Source organism: Clinocottus analis, unplaced genomic scaffold, assembly GCF_023055335.1.
Source record: "Clinocottus analis isolate CAN_PGR_092001 unplaced genomic scaffold, fCliAna1.0.p SCAF_8, whole genome shotgun sequence".
Classification (NCBI taxonomy): Eukaryota; Metazoa; Chordata; class Actinopteri; order Perciformes; family Cottidae; genus Clinocottus; species Clinocottus analis.
This window is the reverse complement of record NW_027176240.1, coordinates 883,299-896,447: the sequence shown is the minus strand read 5'-3', so window position 1 is coordinate 896,447 and position 13,149 is coordinate 883,299. Positions and strand designations below refer to the sequence as shown.

At 44.7% G+C, this 13,149-nt stretch overlaps 1 protein-coding gene across 2 annotated transcripts in view; it reads left to right on the top strand.

Moving 5' to 3' along the window:
* Positions 1-342: 342 nt before the first annotated feature.
* b3gnt2b (UDP-GlcNAc:betaGal beta-1,3-N-acetylglucosaminyltransferase 2b) overlaps positions 343-13,149 on the top strand; it is a 22,013-nt gene continuing 9,206 nt past the window's right edge. Inside the window, exons 1-2 of one of the 2 annotated variants that reach the window (XM_068568782.1) lie at positions 343-652; positions 12,873-13,020. The gene's annotated coding sequence lies outside the window, so the exon portion shown is untranslated. Of the gene's footprint in view, positions 704-12,872; positions 13,021-13,149 lie in introns of both variants that reach the window. The other variant, XM_068568781.1, reaches the window with a different exon arrangement.

Below are 13,149 nucleotides of genomic sequence, written 5' to 3'. Positions count from 1 at the left end.
CAATGGCGAGTATGTTAACTTTGTTGCTGTATTGGTAATTATACTTCAGAGCTCAGAAAAAGTGTAAAGAGGTGTTCACACTGACAGCTCATCTCCTCTCTTTCTTTATTTAAACGAGACGACTGTAACCGGTTTGTGGGCGTGCGCGCGCAAAGAGAGAGAGAGAGAGAGAGAGAGAGAGAGAGAGAGAGAGAGAGAGAGAGAGAGAGAGAGAGAGAGAGAGAGAAAGGGTAAAAGACAGAGCGATAGCCCCGCCCCTTCAAACTAATGGACGCCGCGTCATCGCCGTCGAAAGGAGAAGACGGTCCTTTTAACTGCGAGTCCTCCAGTCGGCGCCGGGGCGGAAACACGGGAGGAGTCTCTCACCGGGGTTTCAAAGACGACGGTTTTCTTTGAGCCGCTTGGCAGAAGAAAAACAAGAAGAAGAAGACGAAGAAGAACGAGCAGACGAAGAAGAAGAAGACGGGAAGAACAAGAAAAAGAAAAAACAGAAGTCGCATGGATTTATTAAACTTTTCCGCCATTTTTGGGGCGAAGAGCGACTGTTGAAAAACAACAAAGTGGGTTTAACCCCTGGAGGAGTTTCCTGTGAGGACTTTGAAGGAGAAAACCCCGTTTGGTATTGCGAGCGACCATCTGACCGCCCTCAGGAGTAAGTTTACCCGGTGACGTCACGTTGGCGGACTTATTACGACTTGACGAGGTAAACGTGAGGGTCACTATCTTGCGCGGATCGTCCGCTCTAACCTTTGTTACGTTTCTTACGTCGTCGTACCCCCCCTAAAGAAAACCGAAAAACAAACTCGTGTTTGAGGCAAAATGGTGATTTAAAATAAGTTTAACACTGCTTGCTTTTGAGTTTTAACTCGTCACAATATTTTACAGGTGTTTTATTTCATATTTTCAAACTATCCGTTTATAAAAATAAATAAATACATCACCAAACACATGAATCATTAGTTGCCGGCCTCTCAGTGTAAACACTCACCAGGTCTTGACAATCATTCACTCACATTAACATATAAATTACCCTTTATTGTTATTATTGCATAACAGATGGAACATATTTTTTGTGTGGAAAACCATCAAATTTCAATAAAGGAATCACAAGTCATAAGGTCGTTCTGCATAATTATATTATTAATACATTTAGGGGGATAATAACATTCTGTTCCTCTATAATAAATCCTGTATTTATTTATTGGACCGTGGATAATCTCCATAATGGAAAAATCCCCCACCACCATCAATTTGTTTGTTTTTTAACCAATTAAAAAAACATCCGTTCGTGAAACCACAAATAAACACACGTCCATGTTTGAGGCCGAAAAGCCGAGCAATGCAACTCAGAGATAAGCAGAATAAGAGAATATCCTCTGACTGCTGCTTCACCTCCTTTCCTTCCTCCTCCAGACCTCTCTGCTCTTCTCTCCTCCTCCTCCTCTTCTCTCTGATGCCAGACACACTCTCCAAGATACAAGTTTTTAATCACATGAGCAATATTTTCCAGAGTTGCTGCGTGTGTGTGTGTGTGTGTGTGTGTGTGTGTGTGTGTGTGTGTGTGTGTGTGTGTGTGTGTGTGTGTGTGTGTGTGTGTGTGTGTGTGTTGTAGTAGTCCTGCTATGTTTAGACAGAAAAGTCCAAACCACGCACATTCTGGATGAGTGGCCTCCGTCCAGCTGAGAGCAAGATTTTAGCTATTTTGAGATTAAATGTATATATTTGGTAAAAACACAACATGTCGTAACGAAACGATTGTTGTGTTGTGTGTTTTTGGACTGTTTGTGCATCTCGGACCACATGAATGGAAGATGTGTCGTCCTGGATTCATGCGTGAGAGATCCTGCTGTTGCTCGTTCCTGTTCCTCTCTGACCCGCGAGGGAAGGAAGTTAAAGTGTGTGCGTGTGCGTGTGCGTGTGCGTGTGTGTGTGTGTGTGTGCGTGCGTGCGTGTGTGTGTGTGTGTGGGTGAGTTGGGTGGTGTCGTTGAGTCTCTGATAGTGACAGATAGAGGAGATTAGGTGTCATAGTTCATTTATTTTATACTTCATGACCTCAAGCACAAGAATTAAATCAAATTTCTTCATGTTTAAAAAGCAGAAGCTGTGCTGCTCCTCCCTGCTCCTCCCCCCTGCTCCTCCCTGCTCCTCCCCCCTGCTCCTCCCTGCTCCTCCTCCTCCTCCTCCCTGCTCCAGCTCCAGGTCGCGCTGACCGTCACGGGGACGCGCGCTCACCTGTTGATCTAATCAAACCCCGCCGCCCTTCCTCTCTCTCTCTCTCTCTCTCTCTCTCTCTCTCTCTCTCACATCCGGGACATTCGCTCTCGTGTATTCGTCTGAGAAGTGACCCACTACTAACGGACCGGTCCGTGCTCGTTCCTGAAGCGGCCGGTACCGGGCACGTGGCTGACGGAGCGGAGGGACGAGTGATGACGCGCCGTCTGCACAAAGTAGTTCCTCCATGCGTCGCGTGCGTTTAAAGATCAACACGCGCCCGTTGACATGAACGCGCTTCGCTCTGTTTGACGGCACAAAACGGGGCCAAGTAACTCAGAGTGAAATTAGTTTGTTTTTTTTGGCTCGAGGGCTGCAGCTGATTGAAAAGTTCTGGCCTTGCTTCTCATTTTTCAAGGTCGGTGAATTCAGCACATCCCGAAACGGGAGATCTGGGTCCCGCCCCGGCGGTGCACGCGACTAATTACAGAGCCGTCCCATCAGAGGTCTGCACCACTAAACCCTCAGACACCGAGAAGCTGCACCGTGCTGTTCAGGGAGCGTGGCTCCTTCATCACGAGCAACTTTTAAACAGATCTACCAACAAAAGAGCTCTTTGTCATTGAGCATCCACCTGCTAACGGCCCGGCAGCACGTTTTAAAGGCTTCACACTGGGCTTTTTTTTGTGGAGAAACCTGCTCTTGGTTCTGGGCGTCGTTACAGTTCACACAAAGCAATGTGTTTGTGAACAAATTGTGCACTAAACTGTTCATCTGACCTCTGAATGTGGCTCCAAAAGGGCACCAGAGTGATGCAAATCATCTTAACCCGTTAAACTGTGCAACCAACACGACCCAAATTCATTTTGATATTTGGGTTTATTGTATGTATTTGTTCAGCAAAGTCTTGGGAAAAAAATGTATATCTGCAAAAAAAAGATATTTTGATCGTAACTATAAACATCCAGCATGATATGAGCCAGATTCCCCAAAAATGCCTCCTGGAGCGTCAATGAGACACCTTTTAGGAAAGATTAGGACCTAAAGAATCAGAATCTGCAACAAAAATCACAATAAAACAAAGTCTTGGTCTGTTAGGAAGGAGTTTCAGTCAAAAAACTGGGTCGTTCGGTTCAAAAATGGAAAAATATGACGTATTTTAAGCCAAAAGATTGTCTGAATGGGGCATGCTGGGACTTAAAATGGGAGCGGGAGGGTTTTTGCACACGGTTTCCAAAAGGGTTGAAATACAGTCTGCAAAGCGTGAATATCACAGTATTTTAATTCATATCACAACATTTAAAAGTGATAATTTAAACGTGTAAAGCGCTGGAGGCGGTGGGTTCCAGCTTCATAATTCAGAGGAAAGCTGCTCATCTTAACTGGATTAAAACCTCTGAATAAACCGTCCCGCCCTCAGCAGAGCGTTTCCCACGAGGTCGCTGTCAGACGGTCAAGACGCCGTTAACCACGAGGACTTCACTTCCTGCGTGCGTGCGTGCGTGCGTGCGTGCGTCGCCACATCGTGTCGCACCATAAAGAAACGAGCGGTTTCATTTCTCAGAATGACGTCTTGTGCGCTCTGAGTCACGCTGAGCTCTAAATATCACTTTGCAAGTATCTGTGTTTGACATCACTGAACAGTAAATGTACCTTGACGAAGATACAGCGAGTCTTCCTCTTCTTCTTCTTCTTCTTCTTCTTCTTCTTTCTCTTTCTCCTCCTATGTTCTTCTTGTTCTTCCTTCTCCCCCTCCTCTTTCTCATCCTTCTTCTTCTTCTTCTTCTTCTTCTTCTTCTTCTTCTTCTTCTTCTTGTTTTCCTTCTTGTTCTTCCTTCTCCCCCCTCTTCTTTCTCCTTCTCCTCCCTCCCCTTATTCTTCTCCATCCTTTTCTTCTCCTCCTCCCTCCTCTTCTTCATCTCCTTCTCTTCCTCCCCTTCTTCTTCTCCTCCTCTTGTTCTTCTCCTTCCCCTCCTCTATCCCCATCTTCTCCTCCCTCCTCTTCTTCATCTCCTTCTCCTCCTCCCTCTGCTTATTCTTCTTCTTCCTCTGCCCTCCCCTTGTTCTTCTTCTTCTTCCTCTTCCTCTTCTTCCTCATAATAATTCCTCTAATGAGTCTAAACTCAGATGTGTATTTTCCAGTCAGACTCAGTTGCTGCCTTTTTTATTTATTATTTTTTTAAGTGCTTCGGCTGTCGTTTCTTTTCTGACGTCCATTAAAAGCATCTCATGAGGCTCAGCTGATCCATAACGCTTCGGTCACGTACCGGCAGCGGGTCCATCGTGGGTCCAGACCTCCTTCTGCTCGTTCAGAGGAAGTCCTGACCCGAGCAGCTTGTTTACATCCCAGCGAGCGTCCAGGTAAACACAGACCCGTGTTTGTTGTGCCGTTGCTACGCTTTGGATTTCGGAAGCAACCCTTCACTCGTTGCTTTATTTCGTTGCCAGCTTTTGCTTTTTAATAAAAACAGATCTGTCCTCGCTTCCGTGTGCGACGCAACATCTCGTACACACATCGCTTCCATCAATTGTGTCGTCTGAAAAACATTGTGCGACAAAAATGCTCCCCAGGTGACGACTTCAAAAGGTCTCGTTTGGTTTGAAGGACAAAACCAAAAGGTGTGTCGACGCTGCCGTCTCCACCCGGGTCCTCAGCTGGAAATATGATATGATACAATATTTAAACAATAAGGTCCGAGGGGCGGCGCTGTGTCGTCAATAATGTACAGTTCCAGTGTGTTGCTATTCTGAGTGCACACTGATGCAGGACGCTCTGCTAAATGTACACAGAGTGTACACGATGATGATATTTAATCCAGTCTGTGTGTGTCTGTTTTGTGTGTGTGGGGTTTTAGAGTAGGGCGAGTTTAGTGTATATTATATAGTATTTAAGCAATAAGGCACGAAAGGCAGTACTGTATTGTTAATAATGTACAGTTCAAAGGTGTTGGGCTACTAAAATATATATATATATTTATATTTATTTATTTATATATAAATATATATATATATTTATTTATATATTTATTTATATATATATATATTTATTTATTTATACATATATTTATTTATATTTATTTATTTATTTATTTATATATATATATATATATATATATATATATATATATATATATATATATATATATATATATATATATATATATAAATATATATTTATTTATATATATATATATATATTTATGTATTTATTTATTGCAGGCTCAGACGCTCAACAATAATAAATTATATTTTTAAATATTTTCTTTACACCAATTGGGTGAAGTTGGGCGTTTTGCCCACAGCACACCTGAGGATCTCTCACTGCACACTGGTGTACACATGACGGTGGTTAAAAAACACTGATTTAATCAACAATATAATATTCAATTAATCCATTTAGATAATATATATAATCAAGAAAATTGCCTTTTCAAAGCGTAAAAGCAGTTTCTGCGTTCTGAAAAGTACAGCATTGTGTAAATGTGTAACTTGTGATGGAGCTGCAGGTGTGTTTGGTTCTCCAGCCGAGACGCCGGTGAGTCGTTGTGTAACAGGATACGACCGTTTCTGGAGTTGGCCGCCGTGTGAGGACACAAACTGCTTTTGCGGCTCGACTCTTTCGCCACCGCGTCCAGTCTGAAGCTGCAGGTCGCAGCTCTTTGAACACGTTTCAGAAACACGCTGTTCTTGCTTTCTGACCCGTCTTTGTGTTGCCTCGCTCGCTCCATTGTTTGCCCCCCCCCCACCCACTCACACCTTCTTCCTGCATTGAGCCCCCTGAGGATGCGTAACACACTTTTTTCGCCGTTTCTAGTTCATAATCCAGACGTGAGGCTGAATATGTCAGATTCCAGTGACTCACTCGAGGTTATTTAAAGCTGCAGGTTCGTTATCTCGGAGCGATCGCCCTCTCCTTCTTCATTTCATTACAAACACTCACATGAAACGCTATGATCTGATTTAAATTTGATTTAGATCTTTAGAAAGTGGAACCTTCAGTTGCACAAAAAGACCGTTAGCTGCACCATGTGCACACGCCGGCTTCCTGTTGTGAAACCTGGTCATGTGCACGGCTCATTGTGTCACGTCAGAAGAAGGGAAGTGGAGCTCGTCTGTAACCGCTACTGGCTGCTAAATGCTAATGCTAGCCTAGCTATGATGCTAACCATGTGGGAGGAGTGTCTCTCTTGTCTGGAGGTGGGATACCCGGACCAACGATGTTCATGTCATACGCCTTTTTCATCATTGACTCTGTACATTTTGAATATTGGAATGCTACGTGCGGTTAGCTTGATGCTACACGCGGTTAGCGCACCCTTTTAGAAAGATCAGGAACTACTGAATCTGCCAAAAACGACCAAATCGCCTGTCGGGCAAAGCAGCTTTCCAACCATTTTCATCCAGCCCAAAAAAAAAATCCCACCTTTTTTACACATCTACACATAATCTCACATGGGTTAATATTATATCACTTTAAATGGTTTAAATAACCCTTTTCTTTATGAAAAAATATAGCCATTTTAATCTTTTTTTGTTTTTGGACGCTAGACTCCAGAGCTTTACAGCATGACATGAAGTGTTGTGGTTAAATTATAGTTTAAATAACAATTTTACATGTTCACATTTGTGAATATATATATTTTAAGAGGTGACCATGATAATAATGATCAATGATGTCAATTTCCAACTCTTGTAAAACTGCCAATATTCCAAATACACATACCAAAGCGACGTCTCCGGATCACATGGACCCCCAACACGCGGGTCAAAGGTCACAGCGACCTCACGCAACATGTTTTCACAAGATAAGAACTGGTTCTTGCTTATTACGACACTTTTTACCCAAACGTCAGCTCGGATAAAATGATGAAATCACTTTGGGAAGATAAGGATGCAGCTTGACCTGTTGGAAGGAGCTCTCGTAACGAGTCATACGGCCGCCGCCTCCCTGGTTATTTCTTTGTCTTGCAGGAACTTAAAGCCATTAGTTGCAATTTTTCAGTTGAGGGCAACGACCACAGCGCCCACAGCTTCAGCGAGGCTTCTCGTTCGTCCACTTAAAAGTGTAAAATAACAGAAATGCAGCGCCGAGGACCAAAGCATAAATGGCCACAAGGCGCGGCAGGAAGTTCAGTTTCGAGAGGTTAACCGATCGGATCGATCAGACCCTTGTGGGCGGAGTCTGTGCCACTCCTTGTGGGCGGAGTCTGTCACTCCTTGTGGGCGGAGTCTGTGGCGGAGTGGAGTATTCAGTTTTTAGGATGCGAGCAGAGATTTGTGGCGTTTCGGTGCATTTGACAGCAGACATTGTTCCAATGTTAATATTCAAGTTACATTTATTACTTTTATTGTCACCACCGTAAGTTACACAACCACAATAACACACCATATATTTTATTCCCTCATTTCTTTATTGTGATAACGGCTTTGAGATATGACGGCAGACATTAAAAGCTTCATGTCAAACCAGCTGTGAATGTGAAAAGCGTTATGCAGCGCCTGTAAACCAGCACGCCAGCTGTTTGCTTCCCTTTTTAGATGCAGTGAAGAGAAAGAGCCTCTGAACACAGAGCGATGTAAACAACGGGCGTGGCATAATCTATGGCTCTTTTGTAACAACAATCTGTTTGCATATCGACTCTGAATGAAGGATAATGTTGCTCCATGTTTGCCGGGAGTGAAATATAATAACTTCCTAATGGAGCAGCTGTGACATGCAGTCGCATCCCATCAGCACCGCACACTGGTTATGATGGACTGGAGGTTATTTAATCCCCACTAAAGGTGGAAGTTTATAGTTTTTTTTGCTCTAATGCGTTTGGTAATCCGGACAGTGTTGTGTGTTCTCGTTGAGTACAACAACCATGACGGCTTAAAGTACACGATTCACTCGGCGGCGGCCTGAGGTATGTACACAACGTCTCTGCCGGGCATGTTTTATGTCATGCATCAACGTCCAGACACACACACACACACACACACACACACACACCTTTTATATTTAGATTACTTTGAGTGTGAGGGAACGAGTCGCGCCAAAGAGAGAGGTGACCTTTAGCGTGCGGAGTCGGGCTGACAAGTATTTGTTGATAATTACAAATTCCATTCTATTTAAAGTGTGTGTGCGTGTATATGTGTGTGTGTGTGTGTGTGTGTATATATGTGTGTGTGTGTGTGTGTGTGTGTGTGTGTGTGTGTGTGTGTGTGTGTGTGTGTGTATATGTGTGTGTGTGTGCCAGCTGATGTAGGTTTGTCTTTTATTCCACCAGCGTTTTATAAATCCCAGTTTACACTTTTCAAGTTTTTATTTAGTCCCTTTTTAAACAGAATATTTGGAGGTGAGATCGAGTCGGCTGGTCATGTGGTCACGGGTTCAAACCCCCCGCTTTGTAACGCATCCCTGAAGTGCTGAAGTGCCGCTGAGCAACACACACAACCTGCTGCAGGCGCACACAGTCATCCCTCACCCGAGCACCTTCATGTTTTTTCTTTTCAAGGTGCACATCCATGAGTCAGAGGAGGAGGAGCAGCTTCAACCCCGACTAGAACAACCAGAGCTGTTTTCTTAAAAGCCCTCGAGAGTGACACCTTGTTTGCCTCTTTTTTTGTGGATCCCCGTCGATATTCGGCGAGCAGACTCCGGCTCAGACGCCGCCTCCTCTCTCTCTTTCTCTTCCAGCTCCGAGGTTATTTCTGGATCTCTGCGCTCGCACCGTCCCGCTATCGGGGGCCCGGCGGCGGCGGCGGCTCGCTCTCGTGCTCGTCAGACTCGCGTCAAGTTGGCCTCAGAAATACCTCTGCAGTAGTTGTAATGTACACCGTGATGATGGCGGGGGGCGAGGAAGAGCCTATTCACATTACAACAGGAAGTCACGTGGCGCTCCTCTGTGGAATTTAGAGAAGTGTGTGTGTGTGTGTGTGTGTGTGTGTGTGTGTGTGTGTGTGTGTGTGTGGCTGAAAGAGACGCTCTTTGATTTTTGTGACAAAGCATAGGAACCTGTTGCAGTGCAGAGCCGGCTTCACCCTGATGCTGCTGACGCCTTTCACTTTGAACCCACTTCAGAGGAAGTGTGCTCCCACTACGAGCTCTCTTTGTGTGTTCTTTTGTGTGTTCTTCTGCATGAAGCGCAGACACATTGTTGTATTGTGTCTCATTCTTTGGCTGACGAGACCACAAGTATGAGCATGAACCATACGTGTGAACAAGATGTCTCAAAGAGCGCCACAAGTTATGGAAAATATACTTTTTTGTAGCGTTAGCTTGAAGCTACACACAATTAGTTTGATGCTATATGTGATAAAATCGATGATATACATGATTAGCTTGATGCTACACGTGATTAGCTTGATGCTACACTTAATCAGCTTCATGCTATACATGATTAGCTTGATGCTACACACGATTAGCTTGATGCTACACTTAATCAGCTTGATTAGGAGATTAGGAGGATTAGGAAGATTAGGACCTTCTGAATCTGCCAAAAAATGCCAAATCGCCCACAACTTTCCAACCATTTTTCATCTTTCATCTTTTTTTCATCAAAAACTCCCACTTCTTTTGTCTTTACATAATCTCACATGGGGTCCTGCATTACATCACTTTAAATGATTCAAATAGATTTTACTTTGTGCGAGTTAACCCAGCTTCAGTCTGCGTATGACCACCTTTTCATTTTCAAGAGTTGAAGTCACGAGGAGGCGCCCGCAGACACGCGGTCGGACCCGAAGGCCTCACACACTTTGCCTTGATGTTGACCTTTGTCCGGAGACCTGAGGCGACCTCCGTGGTGGACACTTGTCTGCAGGCCGCCTCTTTATCTGCTATCGCACAACAGAGCACTCAGCAAAATGAGGAAGTGTTTATCGCAGCAGCAGCAGTGTGTGTGTGTGTGTGTGTGTGTGTGTGTGAGTGTGTGTGTGAGTGTGTGTGTGGGTGCAGAGGACAAACCTGGTCACATTTTTGTTTTTCCAGCCTGTTTGCATACAATATTTGGAAATGACTGTTGAAGGTCGGTGGACAAAAGAGCCGGTTGTGCTCGTTCGTGTCGCTGCGCTGATCGTGTTCAAGGCCGTGAACGGAAAGCGTTGATCCCTGTGAGGAGATCGTGAGGAGATCGTGAAGAGTACTAGATGAGATGGTGCAGAGACCGTTAAGGCCCTGAAAGGCCCCGTGGCGGTGACTCAACCCACCAAATACCAGCGATGTCCACGCCTCTGACTTCTGGGATTAATTCTCTGTGGCGGGCGGCGAGGAAGGTGTGGAGGAAGGTTGCAGCACGTTTACTCGTCATTAATGAGAGCAGACGTGGATATGTGGGATAATAATCGTAGCAAAGAGACCGGCCGATCTCATATTTGCACGCAAATGCAGAAACGAAAATACAAAAATATCCTAATCATTTGAATGGTGTGCAAATAACTACAATAAATGACATTTTAATAAACGACACTGACTTCCGAACAGTTTGAGTGGTTCTTTAAAACGATTATATCGTATATAAGCCACTTCAGTTATTTATTTTAGGAGCTGTGGCCGTGATGCACGCTAACTCTGCGTTTTAAAATAAACCAGCAACTAGCGTGAGAAAGATCCACCCTGACATTTGATCAGCATTTCAAATAGAGAAGTCAATCCAGCAAATAAAGCTGCAGAGAGGCTGAACAAGTCAAAACAAGTCCAAACCGACTGAGAAGTGCTTTCAAGGCAAGAAGCTTCAACTCGGTGGACTCCTGAGACTTTGTTGATGAACTCTTCTGCTCCCGCTCGCCTCAACGCGCTGAGCTTTTTGGATAATCTTTAAGTGAATATTTCACCGGCCGTTTGCACGTTAACGCCGCTCAGCGGACGGTGATCTGCTGACCTTCATATCTAACTGCCGGCTTAATGATTAACTCGCCCGGCCGGGTGGATGCAGGCAGCTTTCCACCGCCGAGTGTTTGGCGAATGATAAAGATGTTGTTGTTTTAGTCCTCCAGAGGGTTGTTGTGGGTTTATCTGGCGGCCGTTTGGTGTTCATTTCTGCTATATTGAGGTTTATTGCTAGTATATTGGTGTTTATTGATCGTATATTGGTGTTTATTGCTGGTATATTGGTGTTTATTGGTGTTTATTGCTAGTATATTGGTGTTTATTGGTGTTTATTGCTAGTATATTAGTGTTTATTGCTAGTATATTGCTGTTTATTGATCGTTGCAGTCTGACGATGCTGTTAAGTAGTGTGGTAATTATACAAAAGGGATATTCATATTTATTTTTTGCAGCCAGACTTAAAATAAATGTTGTGCACTCTAATGTTGATCTCCCTCTGTGCCTCACCCGTGTTTACACACTTGTTTTCCTTCAATCACAGCGGCTCAGAATAAAACCTCTTTGGCTTCACAGACGACTCGCAGTGGAAAAAGCTTCAACGTGAAAGCAGAAGGAGCAATATCATCTCCAAGGGGTCATTTTCATTTAGTTGTGGGTGCAGGACCTTCATGACTCAAAGAGGCACACCTGTGATCCTGGTAAAGAGGGGCGCGGTGCTCTCGGCCTCCTGATGGCGGACCAGCATGCAACAGCGCGTCTGCAGCATGAAGAGCTCTGAGCCCGAAACGTCTGTGAACGAGTGAAAGTCTCTGAAAACTTGTGGTGGGAAGAGCCGTCTGGATGGTGTCGTGCACGTCGGCGCCGTGTCTGTTTTTGTGGTTTCGATGTTTCGAGAACGCCATGGCCGCCACGCCGCCTGTGTGTGCGTTAGCGGTCTGTCGGGGAGCTTTTTGACCCGACCGGAGCAGCCAGGCTCCCGTCTGGCTTCTGCACTGATCTGGTTTCTTTGACATCGTGTAAATGAGAAGCCTGGTTTGGGTTTGAGGGGATCAGAGGAACCTGATTTTCCCTCCAGAGAGAGTTGGTTCATTGGCTTCATCTTACTGCAAACCCCCCGGCGGGTTTTCAGACTACTTAAAACCTATAGAGGTCTTAAACCCGGGAATGAGTCGGCGTTTCTGCACTTCCTGTTCAGTGGTCTGGAAGTCGATGCGTTTCTTAAATGTGTTTTTTGTGTGTAAATGTTTAAAATCAGGTCGTTTAACACAAGACGAACGCCCCTCTGCTGAGTTTAGAAGCTTCTGGGTGTCTAAAAGAGTCTAAAGGAGACGATTTAGCATCCTTTAGCTTAGCAGAGGAGACGTGAAGTCATGTGACCTGGAGGAGCTGTTTTATAGCCGCTAACGTTAGCATTTACACTTAAAACACTCAAAAAAGTGGTTTTCCTATGTGAAGATCATCTTTCTGACCAAAGTGTGTGTCATGAACGTTTCTGTGCCACAGAGATTATTTTATTTTGAATAAACATATTTTTCGTGGAGGGAAGCATGTCGACACTAACTTCCCATTAAAATAAAATAAATCCTCTCTGCAGCTCTATTAAAGTAAAGTCCCAAATACTTTACCGCCTGGCCACGCCTTTGTGAAACTGCCACGTTAACTTGATATATTATTATATTTGATATATAATACTAATACAATAGAGGTTCCTTGCACATCCTGGTCTTCGGTGCTACTTCCCTCTCTTTCTTTGTGTCCACTAAACTCTTGTTTTTTTTGTAACTCCTCGTGAAGTTCCTGCAAGGCGAGTTCCTCACAGCTGTTGACAGAATGGTTTTGTTTCCTCCTCAGGTTTTGGCGCTCCCCTCTACTTCCTGTTCCCCCTGCCGCTCCCCCATTGGCTGCTGTTCCCCCAGAGGGCGGAGCTAAGTATGGGGTAAGAGCGCTGAGAGGAGACACAAGACGACGCGCAGCTGAGGAGGCCGTCTAACCTGTACAGGTACGTGTGTGTGTGTGTGTGTGTGTGTGTGTGTGTGTGTGTGTGTGTGTGTGTGTGTGTGTGTGTGTGTGTGTGTGTGTGTGTGTGTGTGTGTGTGTGTGTGTGTGTGTGTGTGCGCTCGAACCACCG